General features: G+C 38.1%; 1 pseudogene; it reads left to right on the top strand.

Moving 5' to 3' along the window:
* Positions 1-1,345: 1,345 nt before the first annotated feature.
* Positions 1,346-27,440, top strand: LOC122127435 (annotated as a pseudogene).

Raw genomic sequence — 27,440 nt, 5'->3', positions numbered from 1 at the left:
CAGCGTGTTTACGTTTAACTTATATGAATATTCTAGTTAGAAAAAAGGAGGGAAACCATGCAACCTATGTCTCTGTTGGTATGGCTTACTTTACTTAATATAATTTTTTCCACATCTTTCCATTTCCTTCTGAGTGGCACAGTATTATTCTGTCTTATGGAAGCATATAATTCCATTGTGTCCTTTTTTGATGCATTTGTCTTTTGTAGGACTTTACTCAGTGTCCTGGAAGCAATTGCTGTCTGCAGAGAGAGAGAGAGAGAGAGAGAGAGAGAGAGAGCCAGGCAGCCATGCCCCTGGGTGTATAGACCCCACATGTGTACACACAAGGCCAGCCCATGTGCTGATTAAGTGCTGCCTTTCACAGAGGTTCTTTAGGCACACACTTGCCGCCATCTTCCCTGGACACCGTGTCCAAGTACCAAGGATGCCCAATATTGTGAATGATCTTTGTTTTTCAGCACCCTGATGTTTAAGAGCTAAAACTTGAGATAAAGCACTACAATATGGACAAAAATGGAACATTTTTTTAGGTAGTAACTTCCTGATTAATACTCCAAATAGCTCAGTAAATAAGAACAAGAAATACCAACTGGGATTATATCAAACTAAAAACTTTTAGCACAACAAAGTAAACAATCAATAGATCAGGAACATTGTTGCTTCCTTATGCAATGGTAAATGGATGCATTTGTAGAGACCTCTGTATATTGAATCTGGATTGTAACCTGCTTGAATCAACCAGCAATGTTCTGTAGCTGTTTTAGATAATAGGTGTGTGAATTTACCATCAGGGTATGATGCAATAATATCTTTCATTGACATCTCACTGGCATATTTTTTTTTTTGGCCATTTCACCATGCACCTGAAATGGCATATTCTGATGCAATCCGATTGCGTCATCCCAAATAACTTTGATGCAAATATTTCCTTGACACAGATATTAGAGCAAATACATCAAAGACAACTTCATCCCTGGGGCATCACTATCTGAGGTCCTGGAGGAAATCACATTACTTAGGATGAAGAAGGAGAATCTGCAAACATGTTTTCAATTCATGTTTTACTCTGCATTCAGGGCCGCAGATGCAGAGCCCCAGGGAAGTTTTACCCATTCTTCCTGAGGATTCACAGAGGCTTTAATGAAAGATGCGCTAGAGTGTACCTCTCTGTCAATAAAAGACACATAGACACCAATAAAAAGATTTATGAATATATATACCTGACAGCCAGAATTTCACCTAGGCAGGTGCATCAAAAATGAGCCTTTTGATGTTCACAATTGTTCTTCTCCAGCTTCCCCTCCTTATCAGGTCCTGTGCTGGCACTGGCTGCTTTTCTACTATGAAGCAACGAGCACACATGGATGGAGATGTAATGATTGCTGGGTTTTTCCCTCTCTACACTTTGGGAACAGATCGCAGTCAAAGTGATGATTCTGGAGATGGACAGAACAAGCCGTAAGTAACTCATCATTGTATTTCCATTTACTAATTTGTTCTCAGGATGGGCAATGGTAACTCCAAGTGTACACATGTATGCTCTCTGTCTTCTCTACCCTGACATCCCATCCTTTTGCTAGAGAAACACCTCAGTTTCATTATTTTATCTCGCATCTACTTTTGAGCGGTTTTCTGCCTACAAGTAAGAGAGAAATCTAGTTTCCATCCAAGTATATTCTTCTTTCTATGATGGTAAGCTCTTCGTGATATTTACTTCAGTTTTATCTACCTTTTGATTTGTAGAACGTCCTCTTTGCTTGATTGATTATTGCTACTGTGTTTTCACACTCTAGTTCCTTTTCTTTTTGAATTTAATTTTAATATAAAGATGATTATAGAGAGGTTATAGTTATGAAAGTCAGGTAAAGAATACATTTCTTTTCGAACAATGTTACTCCTCCACATGTTTCCTCCCACTTCTTAATCTCCTGACTCCTCTTCCGCTCCAAGATGTAAAATTCATTTCCAAAGCAGTGTCTAGTAAGTATTACTGTTAAATTGGCACATCTTTTGTCTCACTGTTTCTACTTGATTATTTCATTCCTTTTACTAACTTGCGGAAGTTTTTACCATTTCCTAAATTTTCTATAGCCATAGGTTTTTTTTTTAATTTTCTTTTATCTTCATTATTTTATTTTCAATTTTTAAAAATTACATTGTAAAGAAGATATACAAAGGGGTTACATAATTAAGCTAGTGAGTATATTTCTTTTTGAACAGTGTCACTCCCTCCTTCATTCTCCTTCAGTTTCTCCTATCCCGACTACTCTCCCTGACAAGGGGTATAGTTTCTGCCATATTGTCTAATGTGTATCATTGCTTAATTGTTTCACCTTTTGTCCCACCCTTTCTGTTTTCCATTCTCTTCCACAAATTAGATAAGCTTATATGCAAAACAGAGGGTAGAGGAATAACAAACAGGACAAGAGGGGATTAAACCAAAGAAAAGGCGAAAGGAAAAAATGGAAAAAGAGGAAAAAGAAGAACAGAAAACAGTACAATAAAAAAACACTTTGTTTCTAGTTCCTTCAGATGCAGTGCAGGTGCTTCAGCTAATTATCTGTTCTCTTGATTTATAGGAAAGGTTATGTTTTCCTTTTATTCCCCTTTTTCTATACCCATATGGTTTTCATTTTCATTTGTTCCAAGGAACAGTTTATTTCTTGAAATTTGCCTTGAAAACAATTCACTTTATTATGCATTAATCATTTAATTTAATTGAATAATCTTAATTATTATTTTACCACTTAATTTTGGTTAATGGATAATTCATGTAATTTTCATGTTATATGCTTATTTTCCTTGTTAATTTCTATCCTTACTATATGTGTTTGTATATATGCTCAATATACTTTCAACATTTTAAAAATCTGGATGGCTTTGTGTCCCAACCCATGATTGTTTGCTTGGAGAGAAGTTTTACTCAGAAGTTGAATGAGGTGTTCTGCTGGTGTATGTGAGGATCTTCTGATCAAGTGTGAAATTTAGATCTGCTGCCTCCCTGTTGATTTTGTCTGAATGATCCATCCATAAAATCTTCAGCTATTATTATATTGAGGACTATCAAAGTCTGCTTAACATAGTTTAGTGATTGTATAGTATGTAAATACACATTTTGAATTGCTACTTCATCTTGTAAATTTGATATCTTCATCATTACATTACAAAATATCACTTCATTGCTTTGATTAAAGTCTATTGGATATGTTATAGACACTCCTACTTTCTTTTGTATTTCAATTGTATTTACTGACCTTTCTTATACTCACTGAGGGCCATTGATGGTGAAGTGAGTTTCTTGGCATCAACGTTTCCTTTGGCCTTGAGTTTTTATTCATTCAGCCATTTTAGCTCTTACTGGTAGAATTTCATGCATTTACATTTGCAGTCATTGTTGACAGGTCACAGCTCCTTATTGCTATTATGTAATTTGTTCTCTATGTTAATTGAACTTCTTCAACTCTTTCTCTCCTTCAGTGGTTATGAAGGAAGTTCAATAGTAATGTCTTTTGATTACTGGATTATGAGCTTTCATTTGCTGTTATATATTTTCTGGTAATTACTGGGCTGAAAATAGATGGCAGGAAGCTATTTTGGAATAACAACTATTTGGGATGAGGAGGATGAAATAAAAAGAGAAAATAAACATACAAGCAATAGAGGGTTATGATCAAAGTCCATAAATGAATGTTCAGAAATGTCATAATGAAATCTTTTAATTTAATTTTAAATTAAATCTTTCATTTAATATATTAAGATGAAATGTTAAAGACAAACAGGAACTGCAACTGCATTATATTCCTCTTATCATTTGTAATATTGGATATCCAATTTTATATTCTACAGTAATTACAAGATATAATTACATTAACAATTTTTCCCCTCTGCATAAAAATTGTGTGTGTGATTTTGCTAGCACATTTACAATTTTAGAGTATTTTCAACTAGTTTTATAGCCACTTTGACTAGTAGGTTTTATACATTCTTGAATATTTTTATTACTCATCAATGGTTCAATCTTTTGGACAGAATGCTTTTCTGTTAACTATGTAAAAATAACTGTTTATTTTTGTATACATTGGTTCCATAAACATTAAACATTTCCCATTTAAAAACTTCTTCAAACAGCTGTCTAACCCATTCTGATTTTCTCACAAAGTGGTCATGTTACATGGGCATTAAATTTGGATGACAAATAGAATACTTTGTTTATTTTTTTTTTGTGGAACAGGTGTGTGGGAGTATATTCTTTTAATTGTACTTGTCTGGGAATATCTTTACCCTTTTATCCTTCACTTCTAATGGATATCTTTGCTGGCAACAGTAATCTTAGTACACAATTTATCCATTTTTGTCCCTAATATTTTAAAGATTGTCTGCCGTGCTCTCCAGGATTCTATGGATTTTAATGAGGAGTCAGCCATTAGGAAAACAGAGGAATACTTATGTGTTATGAGTTCCATTTATAGCTTCTGTACACGAGTATGTGTTGTGGTTAAACATTTGATTAAGCTTTCATCTCTAGATATCTCATATTTCTATCATTGTCTACATTAGGAAATTTAAATCCTCAATACACTAATATTTGCTTTTTCAAAATAGTGTTGTCAGCTTTTGACCAATCATTTTCCACATGTCTTCATTCTTACTTTCAGGTTCCTCCTACATATGCATATGTTCAATTAGACTTTATTCAAGCTTACTATTTGTTTCTGTTTAGAAGACATCATTAACATGATAGGCTTCTAAAATTGAAATTTCAAGTATGTGTATACCATGTGTTAAACAAGTTAAACCTCACATTTTTATTTCTTTCTTGACTCCATTATTTCCTTTTTAAACAATATGTATTGATTCAATATTATTTCTTTAGAATGTGTGTGTACACATACTCACACCATTGCACAGACATAACAGAGAGAGAGAGAGCAAAGTGTTGATTCTCTTTATTCCTCTGTAGTCTTTCTAGAATCTCAACCTAACAATATTGAGAAGGCAATAGAGATTACTGCATTTTACAATGGTGGCTTTGAATCTTTGGATTTCAATGTAAAGCTTACAATTCTTTCATTACTCTTCATGTTGGACATTTCTTTCTCCATTATGATGTGCGTGCAGTTAGATTCATCCCCTTGGTTTTATTACATAAATAAGAATAAAATTCCTTCACTTGGTATTTGAGCTGTCTTCTGGCTGATATTGCAGGAAGAGCTGTTCAATATGTCAGGTCTGTTAGTTAGAGAAACTTAATATAGAATCTTCCTTAAATAACTATTGAAGATGTATTACTTAGTCCAGCCTGCCTTATAACCACATAAGATAAACTGGGTGACCGAAAACACAAGATTTTTCACACAGTGGAGCTAGTTACTCGAAGATAAAAAGCAAGATAATATTTGGTGTCTCATGAAAGACTATTCTATGTTTAACGGGCAACATTAGTGTTTGCTGTGGTGCATGTGATAATGGGGAATAAGCAAGCTCTCTCTTAAGTTTCTTAATCTTATGCATGACAAATTCCCTTCATGTCCTTAAACCCATAGACAAGCATAAAAGACTATATTTGCATTCCATCATAGTTGGGATAATGCTTTAACATATTCATTGGCAGAGAAGCAAGTATTTAGTCCATCAAATTGATGTTTTAAATTTCTATGCTCATTATGCAGGTTTATCTTCAACAACTACCAGTTTGTTTTGGCCTTGGCTTTTGCTATTGAAGAGATCAATGAAAATCCTCATATTTTACATAACTTGACACTAGGATTTAATATCTGTAATGCTCACATGGAAACTTGGAAAACATTTAAAAATCCCTTCACGAGCCTCTTTGGGAAGGACAACCTTCCAAACTACTCCTGTGTGAGAGTGAGCAAGTCTATAGCAGTACTGACAGGACCATCAGGATTATTATCTGCCCAGATTGGTATATTGCTGAACCTGTAAAGGTTTCCCCAGGTGAGAGTGGGAGGAGTGAAGGGATATAAAAAAGTATCTAATTTGGTGCCATTTCAGCTGTTAGAAGATAATTATAGGAAGATACTGGATTTATGAACCTATCAAATTTTGTGATATCAAGAGTAAGTATTCAAAGTAATAGAGATCCACATTACCATTTTTAGGAAAGGTACTGGAAAAGTGAGAGCCACAAAGAGATTGTTTGGACTTTTAAGCCTTGTCAATAATTTTCTTAAAAAATCAGGAAATGGAAAAATGACTTTAAAGTATAGCAATATGTTGAGCTGTGTCCTGATGGCTAACTGCAAACCTAGCTACTAAGGAGACATCTCTAATTAACCAACAAAAAGCAGGAAGTAATGTGTGGTTTGAGTGATAGAGCGGTAGCTTTGAGGGAGAGAGCCAAGGAAGTGCACGAGGCCATGAGTTCATGCCCCTACAATAGTACACACACACACACACTCTCTCTCTCTCTCTCACACACACATACGTGTGTGCGCATGCACGTAAGATATTATGTTGAATGATGTAACTCAGACTCACAAAGGGAAAGGGACATGTATTCTCTCATATGTGAAAGTTAAATCTAAAATATGAACATGTAATATAAAACAAATATAGGACACACACATATCCATTTATAAATAGATTTGATTAATCTGTAAACTATGGTACACATAGAGGTGGAATCCCATAGTATAACATTTCTGATCAACTAACAGATATAAATAACTAACACTAGAACATTGAAGCATAACTTGTCTGGGGAAAGTTGTTAGAGGGATGTGCAAAGGGGCAGAGAAATATGGAGTAGATGGGTGGGAAAATACAACATATCACATATATGTATGTATATGTCTATATATAGATATTTAGATATATATACATATTCAGATGTGTGTGTGAAAATGGACCTAGGAAAGTCAAGGAATGGGTAGAGTTGCTATAGATTGAATGAGTTGATGGAAATAGTGACAAAGATCAAGGAGCTTTGTAGGAACAAATTGAAATGTACAACTATTAAAAACATTTTTTTAAACTAAGAAAAATCTACCTTCCACCTACTTCAAATGGTTATTTAATACATATCATAAGTGAGATCATAATGGATAGAAATCTTCTCATTCATGGAGCATCCAATTTTCATTCCCTTTAGTTTACATTTGGGCCTTTTGATCATGCTCTGAGTGACCATAAGAACTTTCCTGCTCTGTATCAGATGGCCTCAAAGGACACATCGATAGCCATTGCCCTGATCTCCTTACTCCTTCATTTCAGCTGGAACTGGGTTGGACTATTGACCTCACAAGATGAGAATGGCTTGTGGATTCTTCCTGAATTGAAAGAAGAGATGGACAAGAATAGAATTTGTGTAGACTTTGAGCTAGCAATCCCAACCTCTGGCTTGGCATATGTTTTTAAAGTCATGGCACTTTATAAACAGATTAATAAATCTTCAGCAAACGTCCTCATCATACATGGTGATAATGAAGCCTTACTAGATATGGTAAGATGTATTGAGCAATTTTTAGTAAAAGGAAAAGTTTGTATCATGAACTCACAGCTAGAGTTCACCATGAGGAGGAAATATTTTGTATTATGTTCATTACATGTACCTCTCATTTTTTCACACCATAATCCAGATATTTTGGGATTCACAGATTTTGTCAAGGCAGTTAACCCTTACAAATATCCAGAAGACTTTTTCCTAGCGAGGCTATGGTTTCTGTCTTTTAATTGTTCAGATTCAGAGTCAGACTGTGTAACGTGGGAGAACTGTCCTCACGAAGCCTCCTTGGATTTGTTGCCTGGACACATTTTTGACACGACTATGTCTGGAGACAGTTACCATATATACAATGCTGTGTATGCTGTGGCCCAGGCTCTCCATGAGCTGCTTCTTCATCAAACAGAAACACAAACAGTGGGAAAGAGGGAAGGGGCAGTGACTTCCCCTGCACAGGTAAGGCCTTCTGTGTTAGATGACATACCCCATACGCAATGTCACTTCCTAGATAGTTTTCATGCCATATAAAATTTAAGCATTTTTGGTATGTTTTCCAAAAACCAACAAATAATATTTGTTTAAATGTCTGTGAAGTACTCTGGATGTATTTTTGTGCTCTTCAGGAAAAGCAAGCCATAACAAGGATCAAGTGAGTTCCATGTTTCATAAATTCTTTTAATTACAAATAGCCTCAACATATTCATAGCAGATAGTTTTTCGTATTTTTTATTGTCAAGATGATATACAGAGCAGTTACAGTTACACAAGTAAGATAGTAAGTACATTTCTTGTCAAACTTGTTACCCCTTCATTCATTTTTCTCTTACTTTCCCTCCCCCTCCCCCTAAAATTGTACAGATCATTTCCAAAATATTGTCTTGTGTATATTGCTGTTGCTTTGGCCCCTACCTTATAGCAGATGTTTTGAAAACTATAAATGCACCTTGAGTTTCCCTATGAGTTTCTTATAGCAAAAGAATGACCTGCTGAAAAGAATTATCCACATTTTGCATAAGGAACCTAGTTTTATTCTACTTTAAATATTAAAATTTTACCAAGTTCATATTAACCACATGCATAAAATTAGTGGTTGTGGGAAACAATGGCTAGACGACTGAGAGTCATCTTATTTGTGACTCTCTAGACTTGGTTTCTTTTGAAAAGATTGCATCTACCCCTTTGCTGAGTGACCAAGATTTGGCAAAATTATTTTCATTCCTCCATAGATTTTCTTCTGGAATGCTTCATTAGGTGGTTCTACTATTCTTTCATTCTACATCAAAATTTAAAGGCAATCAGGAACTTTTTTTCTTCAGGTTTTCTTTCGTAACTCGGGATGTACTTCACCATAAGATGATGTATGTCTTTTAGCTGCACTTTTTTCTGAAGAACATCCAGTTTCACAATACTGCTGGAGATCAAGTGACTTTGGATGAGAAAAGGAAATTGGAAGCAGACTATGACATTGTAAACATATGGAATTTCCCAGAAGGTCTTGAACTTGAGGTGAAAGTAGGAAAGTTTTCTCCATAAGCTCATCAACTGTCTTTATCTGAAGATATGGTACACTGGGCCATAGGAACTACAGAGGTGGGTTGGGTTTAAGTGCAATGATTTTAAGGACATATAAGTAAGAAAATTTCAGCCTTAAAATGTATATCTGGTTGGATAACATATAAGAAAATTTCAGCCTTAAAATGTATATCTGGTTGGATGCCAGCAACCTATTCCTGTAATACTAGCTAATTAGGAGACTGAAATAAAAATATTGTGGTTTGAAGGCAGTCCAAGCAGGATCTTCTCTGAGAGGCTTATTTTCATTTAACCACCAAAAAAGCAGGGCTGGACACTATTGACTCATGCCTGTAAACCTATCTACTCAGGAGAAAGATATCCTCAGGTCTAAGATTACATATCTGTTGAAAGTCCAACTGGGCAGAAAAGACTTTGAGACTCTTTTCTCAATTGACCATCAAAAACCTCAGATGGAACCTCAGGTCAAGTGGTAGAGTGCTTACCTTTAGGAGAAAAAAGCCCAAGGAAAATGAACATGTACTTATATCAAACCCTGGGACTAGGACAAAAAAAAATAGACATTCACAGTCTCTACATGGTGATTTAGAATAGTGTCATAAAATGCATATTTCTTTATTTTATTTTTTATTTTATTTTATTTTTTTGTGAACATACTGTACAGAGGGGTTACAATTACATGGGTAGGATAATGCGTACATTTCTTATCAAGCATTGCAGCCTCCTCCTTTGTTTACCCTTCACATCCCTTCCCAGCCTCCCCCCCCACCCAATCTGTCCCCCCACCCCCCTCCCGCACCAATGTTGTAAAGCTCGTTTTCGACATGACTACTTGTACTTCTCATTGTTGCAACAAGTCCACCTGTATCTTTAAACGATTTGTTTTTCCCCATGTCATCCACAAGTTACACTGACATCAAATATAGTGAAACAGGGGTTATACTGTGGGATAGGGACATACAAAGCAACAAAGAGATAATCTTATAAATGCATTAGAAATGAATGAAAGAAAAAACATTAAAATACATATCTAAGGGTTCATTTTCCTAACATCACATTATCTGACCTTTTCCACTTGACTCATACATATACAAGATATTGTAATAAGGGAAACCATGGGACCTATGTTTCTTTGGGCTTGGCTTACTTCATTTAATATAATTTTTTTCAAGTTTTTCTATTTCCTAACAAATGGGGCAATGTCCTTCTTTCTGATGGAGGCATAGAATTCCATTGTGTATATATACCACATTTTCTTGATCCATTCATCTACTGAGGGGCATCTGGTTTGGTTCCAGATCTTAGCTATGGTAAATAATGCTGCAATAAACATAATTGTGCTGGTAGCTTTAGTGTGGTCTTGTTTGTAAACATTTGGGTAAATGCCCAAAAGTGGGATTGCTAGGTTATAGGGGAGCTCTATGTGAAGTCTTTTGAGAAACCTCCATACTGCTTTCCAAAGTGGTTGAACAAGTTTACATTCCCACCAACAATGAAGTAAGGTTCCCTTCTCTCCACATCTCTTCCAGCATCTGTTGTTGTTAGTGTTCTTGATTTTTGCCATTCTAACTTGAGTGAGGTTGTATCTCCATGTTGTTTTGATTTGCATTTCTTTTATAGCTAGGGACGTTGAGCATTTCTTCATGTGTCTATTGGCCATCCTTCTTTCTTCTTCAGAGAAGTTTCTCTTTAAGTCATTAGCACACTTATTTATTGGGCAGTTGTTTCTTTGAGGATTTGTTGTTGGGGTTTTAATTTTTTGATTTCCAAGTATATTTTAGAAATGAGACCCTTGTCTTGTTGTATGGCTAGTGAAGATCTTCTCCTAATCTGTGGGCTTTCTATTAATCTTGCTAGCTATGTCCTTTGCCATGCATAAGCACTGCAACTTCATGCAATCCCATTTGTCCAAACTTCCTTTGATTTGTTGTGTTTCCGGGTCTCTATTCAGAAAATTTCGGCTTGGGCCAAGGAGACCTAGGGCTTCTCCTATTCCATCCTGTGATGTTTTCAGAGTGTCTGTTTGACTCTGAGGTCTTTGATCCATTTGGAGTTGATTCTGGTGCAGGGTGATATATAAGGATCTAGCTTTAGTTTTCTACAAGTAGTTAACCAATTTTGCCAGCACCATTTACTGAAGAGGCTGTCTTTCTTTCATTCTATTGTTTTAGCTCCCGTATCGAAGATTAGATGGCTATAGGTCTGTAGGTTCATTTCTGGGTTTTCAATTCTATTCCATTGGTCCTGAGATCTGTTCTCGTGCCAGTACCAAGCTGTTTTGATTACTATGGCTTCATAGTAGAGTTTGAAATTTGGTATTGATATTCCTCCAGCAGTGTTCTTTCCGTTGAAGAGCGTTTTTGCTATTCGGGGTCTTTTATTGTTCCATATGAATTTTTGGATTGCCTCTTCTATTTCCCTCAAGAATGAGGTTGGAATTTTGATAGGTATCGCGTTGAATTTGTAGATACCATTGTGAAGTATTGCCATTCCCACGATGTTAATCTTTCCAATCCAGGAGTATGGGAGGTTTTGCCATTTTCTAAGTTCTGTTTTGATTGCCTTTTACAAGATTTCAAAGTTTTCATCATAGAGGTCCTTCACTTCTTTGGTTAAGTTAATTCCTAGGTACTTTATTTTTTGTAGGGCTATTACAAATGGAGTTGCTTTCCTAATTTCAGCCCCATTTTTCTCATTGTTGGCATACAGAAAAGCCATTGATTTTGGGGGGTTAATTTTATACCCTGCTACTTTGCCAAAGTTTTGAATCAGCTTGAGTAATTTGGGAGTGAAATCTATGGGATTCTTTAAATAAAAGATCAGGTCATCTGCAAAGAGAGAGAGTATTATTTCTTCCTTCCCTATTTGGATCAACATTATGTCTGCATCTTGTCTTATTGCTGAAGCTAGGCAATTTAATACTAGATTGAAGAGAAGTGGAGAGAGTGGACATCCTTGTCTTGTTCCTGAGTTAAGAGGAAATGGCTTTAGTTTTTCAAAATTAAGTATAATGCTGGCTGTAGCTTTGTCATATACAGCCTTTATTGTATTGAGGAATGTTTCTTGGATTCCTAATTTTTCCAAAACCTTCATCATAAAGGGGTGTTGGATCTTGTCGAATGCTTTTTCTGCATCTGTTGAGATAACCATATGGTTATTTTCTTGCTCCTGTTGATGTGATGAATAATATTAATTGATTTGCGTATATTGAACCAGCTTTGCATCCCTGAAATGAATCCTGTTTGATCGTGGTGTATAATTTTTTGGAAGAATTGTTGAAGTTGGTTGGCCAAAATTTGTTGAGAACTTTTGAATCAATGTTCATCAAGGAAATGGTCTATAGTTCTCTTTCTTTGATGAGTCCTTGCCTGGTTTGGGGATGTGGGTTATGATGGCTTCATAGAATGTGTTTGGTAGTGAACTCTCCCTTTCAATTTCATTGAGGAGTTGGAGGAGTATTGGTGTGAGCTCTGCTTTGAAGGCTGTGTAAAATTCCGCTGTAACACCATCTGGTCCTGGACTTTTCTTAGCTGGCAGGTCTCTTATTGCTGTTTCTATTTCAATGCTTGATATGGGCCTGTTAAGATGGTTAAACTCATCTTGGTTTAGTTTTGGCATGTCAATATTTGCTAGGAAAAGGTCCATTTCTGTCAAGTTCTCAAACTTATTAGCATAAAGTTTTGAGAACTATTCCCTTTTAATGTTCTGAATCTTGGTTGTTTCTGTGGTGATGTTTCCATTCTCATCTATGAGTTTATTTATTTGGGTGTGTTCTCTTCTTTTTCTGATAAGATTTGCTAAGGGTTTGTCAATTTTGTTAAGTTTGTCGAAGAACCAACTCTTTGTTTTGTTGATTGTTTCTATAGTTTTTTTGGATTCTGATTCATTTAATTCTGATTTAATTTTAATTATTTCTTTCCGTCTACTGGATTGGGGTTTATCTTGCTACTCTTTATTAAAGAGGTTTAGATGTGTCATTAAATTGTTGGATGTAGCTCTCTCCAATTTGTTGATGTAGGAGCTCAGAGCTATAAACTTGCCTCTGAGTGCTGCTTTGCTGTGTCCCAGAGGAGCTGGTAATTTGTGTGTTCATTTTTGTTGAATAGCATGAAAATTAGAATTTCCTTTCTAATCTCTTCCATGACCCACTCGTGATTCAACAGTGTGTTTTTCAGCCTCCATGTGATCCCGGACTTTCTTTGGTGGCGTTTGGTGTTGAGTTCTAATTTTATTCTCTTGTGGTCAGATGGAATGCAAGGTATAACTTCAATGTTTCTGAATTTAGCCAAGATTGCTTTGTGGCGTAACATGTGGTCTATTTTAGAAAATGTTCCATGTGCTGCTGAGAAAAATGTGTATTCTGATGCTGCTAGGTGAAATGTTCGGTAGATGTCTGTTAAATCTAGTTGATCTATGCAGCTGTTTAGATCTGCGGTTTCTCTGTTGAGTTTTTGCCGAGTTGATCTATCTAGTGGGGAGATTGGTGTGTTAAAATCCCCAACAATTAGTGTCTTTGGATCTATATGGGATTTGAGAGAAAATAGTGTTTCTTGGATAAACGTGGGTGTTCCATTGTTTGGCGAATAGATATTTAGAATTGTAATATCCTCCTGAAGGAGATATCCCTTAATTTGTATGTATTGACCGTCTTTACTTCTTCTCACAAATTTTAATTTGAAGTCTATTTTAACTGATATTAGTATTGCAACTCCCACCTGTTTTATGGGGACCGTTTCCTTGGTAGATTTTGTTCCAGCCTTTAACATTGAAAATGTGTTTGTTTTTACGCCAAGATGTGACTCCTGAAGGCAGCAGATTGAAGGGTCTTGTTTTTTAATCCAACTAGACAGTCTAGGTTGCTTAATTGGAGAGTTAATTCCATTAACGTTAAGCTATAAGACTGAGAGATATTTGGGATTCTTGCCATGTTACCCACCTTTTTGGGGGCTGGGAAAACTGGTTTCTTCCTATGGTTCTTGGATTCTCAGTTTGGGTGCAGTTTCTTGGCCTTTATTGTGGTCTTGTTGGTTTTCTATGTGTAAGACATCTTTAAGAATCTTTTGTAGGGCTGGTTTGGTGGAGATGTATTGTTTCATTTTTTCTTTGCTATGGAAAATTTTTATTTTCCTTCAGTTATGAAGGAGAGTTTAGCTGGTTACAGTATTCTTGGTTGATAGTTATTTGTTTTTTGGGCATGGCATACATCATTCCAGGCTCTTCTTGCTTTGATTGTCTGTGCTTAGAAATCTGAGCTGATTCTAATTGGTTTCCCTTTATAGATGATTAATCTTTTCTCCTTGACAGATTTAAGGATCTTTTCCTTGGTCTGAGTTGGTACTGTTTGGATTATAATGGGGCAGTGGGATGTTCTATTCTGGTCTGGTCTATTTGGGGTTCTAAAACCTTCTTGTATCTGAATAGGCCTATCTTTTTGCATATTTGGGAAGTTCTCTGCTAGGATCCTGTTAAATATATTTCCTAGGCCATTAACTTCTGTTTCTAGGTGCTCCTCTTCACCCATTATCTTTAGATTAGGCCTTCTGATGGTGTCTTCCAAGTGTTGGACAGATCTATCATATTTCTTGGACTTGTCTTGGATGGTTGTATGTTCTTTCTCTATGATATCTAGGCTGTCTTCAATACCTGCTGTCTAGACTTTCTACTTTATTTTTTATCTCTTTTCCTTCTAATTGGTCAGCTTTGATGGCATCAAATTCTTTGTTGAAACTTTGTTTTAGATCTTGTATGAACTTCTTTACTTCCTTAATTTGGTGTTCTGTGTTTATTCTCAAATCACTTAGTTGATTGGTTATGGTTTCCTTGGATTTGCATTCCTTCTGTTGGGTTCCATTCAGCATTCCTTTTGTGGTTTCCCTGACTTCCTTCAGCTCTTTGTTAATGGATTCCATGAATGCCTTTAGTGATCTTTGTGTATTCTTTTCCTGCTCTCTCAATTCCTGTATTACTCTTGGATTACCTTCCTCCCATTCGTGGGATTCCTGCAGTTCTCTTTGAGTGTTCTCAGCCTGCTCACGCCATTCCGGCCTTTCTCTTTGAGTATTCTCAAGCTACTCACACAAATCCTGTATCAGTTTTTGAGTAGCTTCCTCACGCTTATGATATTCCTGTATAAACTTTTGGATTGCCTCCTCTCTCTCCTTTTCACACTCATACTGAGTCCTTTGTATGTTTTCAATCTTTTCATTTATTATGTTTGCCAGCAGTGTTTGTAGATCTATTTGGGAACTCTCATCTGGATTATTCATTATCTGTTCTGTCCCCTGATTATCAAGATTGGGAATTGAGATACCCGGATTTGCCATTTTTCTAGTGTTTTTCCGGCTTACTCTGCTGATTTGAGATGAAAATAGCACCAGTTTTGTGCTAGAACACTATCTTAAGGCAAGCATCAACCAAAGTCTGGATTTCCACAGTCAATGTCTACAGATACAATCTAGTTCAACAAATACATCTATTCAACATCAAACAACTATATGTTAATGGACTACTAACCACAAAGAATTTGGAAAACCAGAAATTATTAGGGTTAGGGAGAGATGTGGGTAAAAAATAGAAATAGATTGATTTGGGGAGGCACAGGGTGAGTTTACTAACTCCTAATATCAAAGCAGGAAATAGGTTGGGTAGGATGAAAGTAGAGAGAGAGAAAAAAAGAAGAAAGGGAAAAGGAAAAGAAAAGAGACCAGAAAAAATAGAAAAGTAAAAATTAATAATATTATGCAGAAGCGAAAACAATCTATTTAGAGAAGAATGTGAATATATGGAGAGAAAGGGAGGGATATAAAGGAGCTGTATGAAGAGGAGAGGTATAAAGAGGTAGTACTGCTATTAAGGAATTTAAGTCTCAGAGGTTTTGAATTGAGTAATAAATTTGTGGATTAAGTGTATACACAATGGAGGAAAGGGTCTAATACTCAACTACGTGTTTATCTGAGGATGTGCAAGAAAAGAATTAAGTCACATAAAGAAGAATGAAAGAGAGGAAAACATGAAAAGGATATGAAAGGAAGTAAAAAAGATCAGAAGTTCAGTATAGCTAAACAAAAAACAAAAAGATAATATACAAAGAAAAAAAGAGAAAGAAAACAAAAAAAGAAAGAAAAACGCACACTCACGTATCCCTAAAATAAAAATTATAAGAGGAAAAAAAAGTTACTGGAAAACATTTTTTTTTTCAAAAAAGGCACAAATTAAATATTAAAAAAAGTTTTAGAAAAGAAAAAAAAAGAAGAAGAAGAAGAAGAAAAAAGTTCTTTGATTTTTTTGGAGTGGTGGGAAAAATCCTGTATCTCCCTTGTGTCCATAACTAGCCTCTTCTTGGAGTCTCTGGTCTGCTTGTGGTCCTGTGGCTTGGTTGGTTTCTTAAGTCAGTTTGTTCGAACAGGTAGTAAAATGCTCTGCTTTACCCAGGATTTTGCGATCCTCCTCCCAGGCTAGTTCAATGGGAGGCAGATCTGCTTTGAGTATCACAAAAGAGGTGGATGCAGTGATGAGGCTAGGTTCTGGGAAGAATTGAGGCCTTTCAACAAAGAGTAGATTTTCCGGGGGCTAGTTTGTGAAAAATTCACAGAGCCCAGCCTGGAGCCATTCTCAGGGTTTCTGTTTACTGAATTTCAATTGATTGTTGAGGCTGCTAGAGGGAGGGGCAGCCTCTGGCTCTGATTACCCAGTGAAGAAAGCCACTCCTAGGGCTGGCACCAGAGCAGGGTGACTTTTCCCTGGGTGGAGCTGATTCTGGCAGGTCACACCGTTAAGTTCTTGTGACCTGCTAAATAACTCTAGTTTTATTCCAAGGCCTGAGTTGGAGCTAGTAGCTCCGTCGAGCTTTGTCGGTATCCAAGATGGAGATCTCCGCTACTGGGGGGGGAGGTGGCCTTCCCTCCTCTGCTCCCTGAGAAGGAGTGAGGACGTCAGGCTTCTAATCACGCTGAGTCTTGGTTCCTGGGTCGTCTCTGGTCTGCAAATTGCAGGATGAAGATGTCTGCTCCTTGTCAGTTCTTGCTGGTATTGAGTAGAATCCCCGTGCCCGCTGCGTCTGGCTCCTTCGCCCTGGACTCTCTGTGGCTCAGGTATGGCGCCTGCGATCTCCGCCGCCACCGCTTCCACTGCCGTGGCGGCTGATGGCAAGAGCTCAGATGTGTCTCCTTGCCTGGATTTCCCCTCTCTGGTCTGACTCTCTGTCCTGTGATGGCACACTTGGTGTGATTCTCTGGCTTAGGACTGTTCACTGGAACTCTAAAACTGCTTTCTATATGTGAAAGCTTGTTTAGACTCCAGCTTCTCCTCTGCCATCTTCCCGGAACTCTCATAAAATGCATATTTCTTTACAAGTTTTTAACATTATGAAAAAGTACTCAAGGAATCACTTAGTGTGATGAAAGGGTTATTTTTCTCCCTTCTGTGGAGGTTTCATTCAATGGTTATTTGGTTAAGCATCTTTGGTGAGAGGAGTCCTTCTATTACGCTATGTGAGAAGATTCTCACTTCATGGGCACTGGAAAACTAAGACAATTCTATGTGCATGGAGTTCACATAACCTATAAAGGGGAGGTCTGTGCCCTATCTTACAGCACACTTTTAAAGCTTCAAAGAGTATTCTTCCTTCTTGCACTTCACAATTTCACAGATGAGTAGGAGACAAAATATAATAACATGACTTCAAGGAAGTTCCATAGGGTTGGACACTGGAACATACTTTTTCACCATTAAGCTCTCCATTTAAAGGTCTCACATTTTCAATAGTTCCACAGGCTATAGATCAAGGCTGTAGCACATAGTACTTTTGTAATTAAGTGATTGGCAATCTATAACAGCATTTAAATCATTGATTATATTTATGTGTATAGAAATAAAACACTTAATAATTCAATATTTTTTCAAAATTTTTATTGTGTTTAAGTGGTTACATAATTTCCCAAATTTCATAGTATTGTGAGATAGTGATGCTCAGTTAAAGTCACAAACACATTCTAACTTTCTTGGAGCAAATTGTCTATCACAGTCTATAACATTTATGAGTTCTATGAGCTTTGCGATACAGTTATTTCTTCCACATTGGGTGGTATGTACATTTCATTTGTTTTGCATAGCATCAGCTCTTCCCTCTTTCCCACTTGTTCTCTCCCTCCAATCACTGCCATTAAGTTGTTTAGTTCACTTTGTCAATGTCCAGTGCAGCTGATGGATCCCTGTTACATGTTTTTTTTTTCCTGATTCCATCTAGTCCGTGTCGTCGTCCTGGTTCCCCTCCAGTGTAGACAAATATACCATACATGTGATCAGCAGCATGGGGTTATTTAGTAATGATTCGCCCAGATGAGTGGAAGTCCTTTGTTTCTTAAGTCCTGTTAATTTTGTCATATCACCTAACATTTTGGATTTATCAGCCATAATCAGGGAGACCATGTACCATTTGTTTCTTTGCTCTTCACTTACCTCGCTCAACATGATTTCTTCTAGCTCCATCTATTTCCCTGCAAATGCCATTATTTTGTCATTTCTAATGGCTGCATAATATTCCATTGTGTATAGGTACCACAATTTTTGGATCCATTCATCTGTGGTGGGACATCTGATTTGTTTCCATATCCTGGCTATTATGAACAGTGCTGCAATAAACGTGGAGGTGCATGTGTCCTTGTATAGTGGTTCCTGTTGTTCAGGATAGATGCCTAGAAGTGGTTTGACTCAGTCATAAGGGAGGTCAATATTTAGCTTTCTGAGGACCCTCCAGACTGCTTTCCAAAGTGGTTGTATAAGTGTACATTCCCACCAGCAGTATAATAGGGTTCCTCTTTCTCCACATCCCCTCCAGCATTTGTCATTGGCTGCCTTGAGGGTCTGGGACATTCTGACTGGGGTAAGGTGACATCTCAGTGTTGTCTTTATTTGCATTTCCTTCACATCCAGCGATGGTGAACATTTCCTCATGTGTTTCTTTGCCATTTTTATCTCTTCATCTGAGAAGTCTCTCTTTAGTTCCCTTTCCCATTTAGTAATTGGTTTGGAAGGGATTAGTTTCTTGAGTTCCCTGTATGTACTGGATATTAACCCCTTCTCTGATATATTGCTGGTAAATATTTTTTCCCCAATTAGATGGTTGCTTTTCTAGCTTGGTTGTTATAGCTTTAGCTGTGTGGAAGCTTTTTATTTTAAGGTAGTCTCATTTGTCGAGACTTTTTCCAATTTGTTGTGACCCTGGGACTCTGTTCAGGAATTTCCTTCCTGTGCCTATAAGTTCAGGTGTCTCTCCTACTCTGTCCTGCAATAGTAGTTTCAGAGATGCTGGTTTAATGTTAAGGTCTTTAATCCATCTTGAGCTGATATTGGTGAAGGATGATAGCCTGGGGTCCACTTTTAGTCTTCTCCATGTGGCCACCCAGTTTTCCCAGCATCAGTGGTTGAAGAGACTGTGTTTCTTCCATTGTATGTCTTTGGCCTCTTTGTCAAGTATCAGCTGACTGGAGGCCTGTGGTTTTATTTTTGGATCTTCTATTCTATTCCATTGTTCTTCGGGTCTGTTTTCATGCCAGTACCATGCTGTCTTTGTTATTTGTTTGGCATGGATATCTCTTCCATGTTATCTTTATTCCCTAGAATTGTTTTGGCTATTCTAGGTCTTTTGTTGTTCCACATGGATTTTTGGACTATTTTCTATATTTTAGAGATGTATGTCATTGGGATTTTAATAGGAATTGCATTGAATTTGTATATTAATTTTGGCAGTATTGCCATTTTCACTATATTAAGTCTGCCTATCCAAGAGCATGGGAGGTCTTTCCATTTCCTAGTGTCTTCTGTAATTTCTTTCTTTAACTTTTAATAGTTTTCATTAAATAGTTCTTTTATATCTGTGGCTAGGTTAGTTCCTAAATATTTCATTTTGGGGGATGTTATTGTGAATGGGGTTGCTTCCTTTATTTCCCACTCTACTTGTACATTGTCAGTGTACAGGAAGACAACTGATATTTGTGGGTTGATTATGTATCCTGCTACTTTGCCAAAGTGATTTATGATTTCTAAGAGTTTGGGGATGGAGTTTTTGTGATCGTGAATGTATAGTATCATGTCATCTGCAAAAAGGGATAGTTTAACTTCTTCTTTTCCTATGTGGATCCCTTTAGTGTCTTTTTCTTGACTTATTGCCTTGCCTAAGGGTTCCAGGACTATATTGAAGAGGAGTAGAGACAAGGCATACTTGCCTTTTTGCCTGATTTTAGGAGAATTGGTTGTAACTTTTCCCCATTAAGTATAATATTGGCTATTAGTCTGTAGTAAATGGCTTTTATTGTTTTAAGAAAAGTTCCTTCTATTCCTATTTTCTCCAGAGCTTTTAGCATGAATGAATGTTGAATTTTATCAAAGGCCATTTCTGCATCTGTGTAGATAATCATGTGATTCTTGACGTTGGCTCTGTTGATGTGTTGGATTACATTTATTGACTTACATATGTTAACCATCCCTGCATCTCTGGGATGAAGCCTACCTGGTTGTAGTGTATGATTTTTTAATGTTTTTCTGGATTCTATTAGCTAGAATTTTGTTAAGGATCTTTCCATCTGTTCATCAAGGAAATTGGCCTGTAATTCTCTTTTTTAGTTGGGTCTTTGTCTGATTTGGGGATAAGTGTGATATTAGTATCATAGAATGAGTTTGGGATAGCTCTCTCCTTCTCTATTTCTCTGAAGAGCTTGAGGAGTATGGGTATTATTTCTTCTTTAAGGATCTTAAGGGTCTTCTTTAAGGGTCTTTAAGAATTCTCTTGTGAATCCATCTGGTCCTGGGCTTTTCTCTGTTGGAAGACTTCTGATTGCTTCCTGTATCTTGTTGTAGGATATTGGCTTATTTAATTGATTTACTTCTTTGCTCAGTTTGGGCAACTTGTGCTACTCTAAAAATGCAGCCATTTCTGCCACGTTTTCTTTCTTTAGAGAGTATAACTTTTGAAAGTTGTCAGTTAAAATTGTTTGGATATCTTGGGTATGTGTTGTGATTTTTCCCATGGCATCCCTAATCCTGTTAATATGGGTTTCCTCTCTTCTTTTTTTAAATTAATCTTGCCAGTGGTCCATCAATGTTGTTTATTTTTTCAAAGAAACAGCTTTTTGTTTGGTTAATTTTGGCTATGATTCACCGATTCTCTATTTCATTAATCTCCACTCTTAGTTTGGTTATCTGGCTCCATCTAGTAACTTTAGGTTCCATTTTTTTCTTTTTTTTTCTAGCTGTTTTAATTGCAACATGAGATTATTTACTTGGTCTGTCTCCATTTTCTTGATGTGGGCACTGAGGGCAATAAATTTGCCCCTCAGGACTGTTTTTGCTGTGTCCACAAGTTTCTTTGTGATGGGTTTTTCATTGTCATTGAGTTGTAGGAATATTTAAATTTCATCTTTGATCTCTTCCATTACCCAGGCATTGCTTAGAAGTGTACTGTTCAATTTTCATGTATTTGAGTAATTTCTGCGGTATGCTTTTTTATTGAGAACTAGTTTGATTCCACTGTGGTCAGATAGGATACAGGGGATTATATTGATCACCTTGTATTTGCTTAAGTTCCTTGCATGAACTTTGATATGGTCTATATTGGAGAAAGTTCCATGAGTTGCTGAGAAGAATGTGTACTCTGTTGATTCAGGGTGAAATACTCGGTAGATGTCAGTTAGTTCCACATGAAGTATTGCCTCACTTAACTCGGTAGCTTCTTTGCCAATCCTCTGGTTGGTAGACCTAACCTTTGGTGAGAGTGGGGCATTAAAGTCTCCTAGTATTATCAGATTGGGATCTATTTTATTCTGTAAGTTTGAGAGTATTTGCCTAACATATTTGGGTGCACTAATGTTTGGGGAATGTAAGTTGATGGTAGTAATATTCTCCTCTTGGATTGTTCCCTGTATTAGTATGTTGTGTCCGTCCTTGTCTTTGTGCATTGAATTCAATGAAAAGTTCATTTTGTCAGATATCAGGATTGCTACACCTGCTTTATTGCTACACCTGCTTTCTTACTGGGGGCATTTGATTGGTAGATCCTTTTCAACCCTTCACTCTGAGTTTGTTTGTATGTTTGGCTGAGAAGTGGGTCTCCTGAAGGCAACAGATGGATGGGTCATGTTTTCTGATCCAGTCTGCAGTTCTTTTTCTTTTGATTGGCGAATTAAGCCTGTTAATATTAAAAGACAGTATAAAGGGATGCATTGTGGTCCCTGTCATTCCTTGTTTTCCTAAGTTTTTCTTCTTTCCTTTCCTCCTGTGTTTGCTCAGTTAGACGTCTATTACTGCCTGTCTGGGTACAGGTCCCTGTTCCCGGTTGCTTTCTTCAGGTTGTGTGCCCCCTCTTAGTATTCTTTGTAATGCTGGCTTAATGTTTATGTATTCATTTAGTTTTTCTTTGCTATTAAAAATTTTCAGTTCTCCATCGAATGTGAATGCTATCTTTGCCGGGTACATCAGTCTGGGTTGGCAGTTGTTTGCTCTCAGGGCTCGTATGGTACTTTCCCAGGCCTTTCTTGCATTCAGTGTTTGTGTGGAGATCTGCAGTGATTCTAAATTTTTCCCGTTGTAGTATAGTTCCTTTTTCATTTTTGCTGCATGCAAGATTGTTTCCTTATTATTCAGATCTATCATTTTTACTATAATGTGTCTAGAAGTGTTTCTCCTGGGTTATTGCTTGTTAAGTTTTCTATATGCTTCTGTATTGTAGGTAAGATGTTCTTTTTTGAGATGGGGAAATTTTCACTGATTATCTTGTTGAATAGGTGTTGCATTCCCTTGCTTTGATATTCCTCACCTTCGTCCACTCCAATTATACGAAAGTTAAATTTCTTGGCACTATCTGCTTACTCTTGAATTTCCCTTCGGCATATTTTATGTGATTTTACCATATCTGTAAATTTTTGGTCCAGTTGGTATATTCTGTCTTCGGTATCTGACACTCTACATTTCATTTCATTCTCTCTGTTATCTGTGGCTTCCATTGTGGATTGCATGGAGGAAATGGACTCATTTATGGATTCAATATTGATTCTCAAAGTCCTAATCTCACCTTTTAATGAGGAGTGTACTGCCTCTATTTTGGCACTAATCTCACCTCGTAGTGAGGTGTGGTCTGCCTCTATTTTTGCTTACATCTCCTGTTTGATATCCTGCATCTCTTTCAATATTTCGACCCTGTGCTCTTTCAATTTCTGGTCTATTTCTCGCTTTATTTCTTGAGTCATTGCCCACAGCATCTCTTGGATATAGCTTTTGTCTTCCATTCCTGTTTGCTCCCACTGGAGCTCTCCCCTGGATGGCTGCTTGCTTTTGGAGATAGCTTGCTATCCTGGGTATTGATAAACCTTGTAATTTTTCTCTGTGATTTTGCAGGTGATTCAGGGATTATTGGAAACTAATCTGAAATTTTGTTTTGTTCAATAGGTGTTTGTCATTGCTTGGTTGCTGTTTCTGTGCTGGTAGAGAGAGTCTGTACCTGATTTCGGTTCTGTTGGGGGCCAACCTCCAGTTGTTGGTCTGAACCACATAGGGGTTCTCGGCTCTCTGCTGTAGATCACTGGCAGTTCCCGCCTTTAGAAGGTTGAACGGCCTAGACTGCTCCTGTTTGCTCCTACAGATGCTCTTGGAGAGATCGGATGTGCTGGATGCACTCTTCCAGATATTGGAGTCTGCTATGGGCTTCTGATTTTTTTTTTTTTTTTTGGCCGGTTGTGGGTTTGAACTCTGGGCCTGGGTGCTGTCCCTCAGCTCTTCAGGTCAAGGCTGGCACCCTACCATTTGAGCCACAGCACCATTTCTGGCCCTTTCTGCTTATGTGGTGCTGAGTAATCAGATCCACGGCCTCATGCACCCAAGACAAGCACTCTACTGCTGAGCCACCTTACCAGCCTAAGATCATGACTATTATCAGATGCTCGTGGCCTGTGTTGTCCAATTCCCAGCCTAAAATATATGGGTCAGGTTATGGTGCAGATTGGGCTTCTCTTGTCCTGACCCCTCGGGTCTTTTTCTGTCACAGGCGTGCTTCCCAAGGGGTGCAGTTCCCTGTTTTTCTCCCCCCTCTGCTGAGGCATATGCTCAGCTTCTGATTTCTGTTGGGAGGAATTGGTTGTGTTGCTCAGGCACTGGATTCCCAGGCCTGGTCCCAGCCCCTACCCTGAGGCAAGCCGGTTGGACCTGTGCTGTTGTGTATCCTGCCTAGGTTATTCAGCCTGGAATACACAGTTCAAATTTCTTCCACTGTTGGGTGTCTTGACACAATGGTGGTGTTCCTGGCTTGGGCATTTAAGGTCCCTTCCGGGGGCACTCTTGCTCTAGCCTGGCCAGCTGAGTGTGCTCCATGGGCTGATGGAGCTCTCGAAAAGTTCCCATTTTTAGTGGGTCCTGGGGTCCAGATGTTGGGATAGGGAGGCTGGGTCAGGTTCTGGGGATTCCCACCAGCTGTGGTCTCCCTTGAGGTATACACTGTCCCTTGTACGGTACTCACCCTGGAGCTAGTAACTGTTTCTGTGTGATGTAGGTCATTGGTTGTTGTTGCAATCAGAGTTCAGTTGAGGTGGTTGTGGGCTGGGATGGGCAGGGTCGCTCTGCATGTTTCTCTTCTGTCTCTGTCTCAGTTGATGCTTTCTGGTCTGCACCATAGGGTGGGCCTCCAGCATCTGCCCAAGAAGTAGGGGAGGGGCCTCCGTGCACTGAGCACTGGGGTTTATCTCTGCTTGTGCTCTCTGGATCAGCACTGGTTCCTTGCAGGTCTTCTGCTCTGGTGTTCTGTGGGCGTCCAGTGTAGCTCTGGGGTTCCCCGAGTCGTACAGACTGGCTTTGATGGGATGGAACCTCTCTGCTCAGATATACAGTGAGGGGTGGGGGTGGGATTTTTGTGCAAGCTCCTGGCTCAGAGGTTTCTCTGTTCATAGCGATCAGCAAGTCCAACATCGGTACCTCAGGTGGCTTCTGTGTGGGTGACCTGCAGACAAACCCTTGTGTCTCTAGGTCTCTGGCAGCCCCCACCGGGCTGGGGTGGCAGCGGCTTCACACACAGCAGTGTGGCCAGTAAAGATTTGGGGAGGGGTCTTCGCTTTTCTCTTGTCTGAAATTCTTCTTTTTCTCTCTTTTTCTGTTTTTTTCCTCCTTGGGTTTTTCTCTGGGTGTTTGTCTTTTTGTTGTTGCCAGTCTCTTGGGGAGATTAAGCGATGGAACTTGAACTCTCTTTTTGGTTGGGGAGAGTTGTGGTGTTGCCCTACTGCCCAGTCGCAAACTTAGTCCCCCCTTTGGATTCAGTTCTAATAATTCAATATTTTAAAACTATGGATTGTTGGAGCATTATGTAAAGTCTAAACAATTACTGACACATATCTGCTTGTCCTCAGCCTACTCAATCTGCCTGCAGTGAGAGTTGTAGTCCTGGATTCAGGAAATCCCCTCAGGAAGAAAAGGCAGCCTGTTGCTTTGATTGCACACCGTGCTCAGAGAATGAGATTGCTAATGGGTCAGGTAAGTTCATGCCATAGTGAAAAATTCATTTTCTTTGCTGGTATCCCCAATCCATGCAAGCCAATGCAAAAGTATATTATGATTACAGAATCAAATTCTTCCTTCCTTCACTTAATCATCTAATTGTGACACTGGTTGATTCTTCTTGAAAAAAAAACATCATGGACTCTGATTTATGCATAAGATTATTTTTTTCTGGTCTATTGTATATATGTTTATTCAAATACTCAGTAATGTAAGCTTAACTTCTATCATAGTAAGTGCAAATCTTTTTAAGCACTAGGGCCCCATCTTCTTCAAAATTACTTTCAGACTACAAAGAAAACACAGATCTTGTATATCTTTATTTCCTAGATCTTAGAACTGTTCTTGCAATGGAGAAAATACTCTGGGTTTGGTTTGGTGTAAGAAGCAGGCAAAAGTGTTGTGCATAGCATGACTTTATAGTTTCAAAGAGTGATTTCTCCATCCTCTATAGGTGAGTAGAAGAGACAAATATAACAACTTCAAAGAAGGGTCACAGTTGTCCAATTTATATTGTACAGCGAATATAGAGGAAGTTACAAAATTTTACTACCCACAATTTTGAATAAGAGGTTTGACTTGTGCACACATGTCTGAGAATTATGGCAGCATGAAGAGGCACAGAAAATTATTCATAGGATATTAGAAATGGCAAGAAACAATATTTGTGATTGTCATTACAAGCAAAAGAATTTCAATCAGACTAAAATATGAGAATATGGGAATGAGTGTGGGAACATGACGAAGACATAAAAATAATAGTGAACATGTCTGGTAATACTTGGTAATATTTACTTTATGCTACTAAGTATTCACGTGTCAGTATTGTCTCTAGAGAGGGACTTTCTAATTTCCTTTTAAGTATTGGAAATGGATAAATGTTTATTTGAATTCTTCACTAGATATGGAGCAGTGTATGAAGTGTCCAGATCATCAGTATGCCAATACAGAGAGAAACCAGTGCCTCTCAAGAGCTGCAAGATTCTTGACTTATGAAGAACCCTTAGGGATGGCCTTGGCCTGCATGGCTCTTTCTTTATCTACACTCACAACAGGTGTTCTTGGGGTCTTTGTGAAACACAAGAACACTCCCATTGTCAAGGCTAATAATCAAGCTCTCAGCTACATCCTACTCATCTCCCTCATCTTCTGCTTCCTCTGTTCCTTGCTCTTCATTGGCCGTCCCAACACCAGCACCTGCATTCTACAACAGACCACATTTGGAGTTGTGTTCACTGTAGCTGTTTCTGCTGTCTTGGCCAAAACTGTAACTGTGGTTCTGGCCTTCAAGGTCACTTCTCCAGGGAGAAGGATGAGGTGGCTTATGCTATCAGGAGCTCCTAACTTCATCATCCCCATCTGCACCCTGATCCAGGTGACTCTCTGTGGAATCTGGCTGGGAACCTCTCCTCCCTTCATTGACACAGATGCACACTCTGAACATGGCCACCTCATCATCCTGTGTAACAAAGGCTCCCTCACTGCTTTCTACTGTGTCCTGGGATACCTGGGCTTCCTGGCTCTGGTCAGCTTCACTTTGGCTTTCCTGGCCAGGAACCTGCCTAATACGTTCAATGAGGCCAAGTTCCTGACCTTTAGCATGCTGTTGTTTTGCATTGTCTGGCTCACTTTTCTGCCTGTCTACCACAGTGCCAAGGGGGAGGTCATGGTGGCTGTAGAGATCTTCTCCATCTTGGTGTCTAGTGCAGGGCTACTGGGGTGTATCTTTGCCCCCAAGTGCTACATTATCTTGTTAAGACCAGATAGAAATTTTCTGCTTGGCTTCCGGGACAGAAGTCATGCCGGGAGAAATACACCCTCTTACGGTGAAACTTACATGTTAGGTCAAATATATTCCTTTTTCCATCAGATATTAGTTTATATTGTTGTAATAACTTCGATGAATAAATGA

The sequence above is a fragment of the Dipodomys spectabilis genome, unplaced genomic scaffold (assembly GCF_019054845.1).
Source record: "Dipodomys spectabilis isolate Male_0828 unplaced genomic scaffold, ASM1905484v1 ptg000301l, whole genome shotgun sequence".
NCBI lineage: Eukaryota > Metazoa > Chordata > Mammalia > Rodentia > Heteromyidae > Dipodomys > Dipodomys spectabilis.
The sequence above is the reverse complement of the archived record's forward strand: the minus strand, read 5'-3'. Positions and strand labels throughout refer to the sequence as shown.